The sequence below is a fragment of the Apteryx rowi genome, unplaced genomic scaffold (genome assembly GCF_003343035.1).
Source record: "Apteryx rowi isolate R43461 unplaced genomic scaffold, aptRow1 scaffold_570, whole genome shotgun sequence".
Lineage (NCBI taxonomy): Eukaryota > Metazoa > Chordata > Aves > Apterygiformes > Apterygidae > Apteryx > Apteryx rowi.
The window spans coordinates 253,121-255,290 of record NW_020450839.1 but is presented as its reverse complement, the minus strand read 5'-3'; positions in this window follow the sequence as shown (position 1 = coordinate 255,290).

The following is a 2,170-nucleotide window of genomic DNA, read 5'->3' as shown; positions in this document are numbered from 1 at the left end:
AGCATCCCTCCAGCCCCATGCACATCTGTCCCGCCATGCAAGTATCCCTCCCACCCCACGAGCTTCCCTCTGGCCCCACAAGCATCCCTCCAGCCCTGCTGTCCCCTGAACCCTTGGCTCTGCAAAGAAGGGGCAAGAGAGCCCCCAGCAAAGGGCAGAAGCAGTCCCTGCGCTGGATCCCTGCTGGGGAGAGCAGGGGACATGCCTGGTCCCCCAAAGCTGGGTGATGGAGGCCAGCGGGGGTTTTTCCTGCACGGCCGGGGTACCCGTGCCATCCTGGCAGAGCCCAGGCACGGCCTTGCGGCCCCCCAGGCCTCAGGATGCCCCGTCACGTCCGCGCGCCCTCCGTGTGAGCAGCCCCATGGGGACGGAGCCACACCGCGCTCCCTGCCCCGCACCCCAGTCCAAACCCCCTCGCCGTGGCCACGGCCAAGCGGAGCCCCCTCGCAGGCCACTCCGGGGCACCTGGCTTTGCTGCAGGCACTGCAGGGTTAATGGGCTCAGAGCCTCCGGGCTGAGGTGGAGCCGGGAGAGCTGCTGCCTCCGCTGGGAGCCATAAAGCGTGATGCATGGTCTCCTCCGCAGCTCCCGCTTTGCAATTAGCTCGAGTGGCGAGCAGGCAGCTCCGACAAGGGCCAGCAGCCCCCGGCCACTGCCCTCGCCTGCGCCGGGGACGTTTCTCCTCTTTTCCAGGTCTCCAGCATGGGGAGATGCTTGCGGGGAGCCTGGGCTGGCTTTGCCAGGCTTCGCTGCACAGAGGGGCTGGCCTATTTCTCTGCCTCCCGACCCAGCGGTCTCATTCACGCCGAGTTCGTCTGCCTCCAAAGCCAGGCCTGTCTCCCGCATGTTTATATCTGTCTGGAGGGCACAGGCACTAAAAAGCACAATCATTTTCTTGCTTCTCTGCCAGCATCTGCAGCAAGCAAGGAAAAAACCTTGCAGGGACTTTCTGACCTCAGAGCAATCCAGCTAGCGCTCTCCCCCTCCAAACCTGGGGCTGCCTCTTTTTCTGGGGGTTGAAAGGACTCCGACCTCCTGCCGAGCCCAGGGCATCCCGCCCAAGCTCGCAGCGGTGGCTCGGCTGTGCCTCCTGCAGCCGCTGCAAAACCGGTGCCATCCGCAGGATCCATCCTGCCGGAGCCATCGGCAGCTGAGCGGGCAGGGATGGGCGTAAGCCCCATCCGCGCGAGGCGATGGGGCGCTGCACCCTGCGGGGCAGTCATGCCTCTTTGCAGCCTGCCCCGCTCCCCGATATTCCCTCCACAGCTGAGCTCTTCCCAGCGTCCGAGCAAACGCCCCTGCGGCTCCCGGCACCGCGAGACGGGGGCTTTCTGCAGAGCAGACGCGCTCGGCTCCAGCTTCCTCGCGAGCCTCCCTGAGCGGGGAACATCGCCCCGTTTCCCTGCCCACAGCCGATGCTCTGCTGCAGCGGGAAGGAGGGTGAGCGGCACCGCGGACCAGGCGGGGGCTCCCCCCGCGCTGCCCGGCTCCCGCCACACCGGAGCTCCCCAAGGCTGCGGGGCCGCCTTTGCCGGGCCTCCTCTGCGCCGGCTCCCGCGCCCCGGCTCCCGCGCCCTGGCAGGTGAGGGGCTGAAAGCCAGTAATTGCTCTAAGCGTAATCGATAAATCAAGGTAATAGAATTACATTTGCTGCTGCCGTATTAGGAACCGCTTCTCTTCTCCCAGCCTCTCGCTGCCCTCCTTGGTTTTGTTTTTGCAAAGCGCTGGGTTGGGCTCCTTAGTGCTCCCAGCCGTGGCTCCAGCCGGGATGGGGGCGGCCGGGGGGGCGGAGGGGCCCCGCGATGCTCACGGCGTTGCTCGCCGCCCCTCGAGCGCTCGCCCGGCACGTGGCCGGGGCGGCACAACCGCCGGCTGGCACGGTGCAGTGTGGCACGGCCCCACCACCGCCCCGGGGCTGCCGCCGCCGCGGCTCTCCCGCAGCCCTGGGGAGGTGCGAGCTGCTCTCCTCCCTCGCACGAGTCCCCGGTGGCCAAGGGATTATTCCCATCTCATTTGCAGCCGGCCGCAGGCTCCGGGGAGTCAGCGTCGCGTCGACAGCTTTCCCCTGGCTGCCTTTAATCAGTACTTGAAGGAAAGCCTCTGCGAGCCAAGGCCGGGTGGCAGCCCCGCGCGCCGCAGGGCAGCTCCTGCCCGCGCTGCCGCCCCCAGC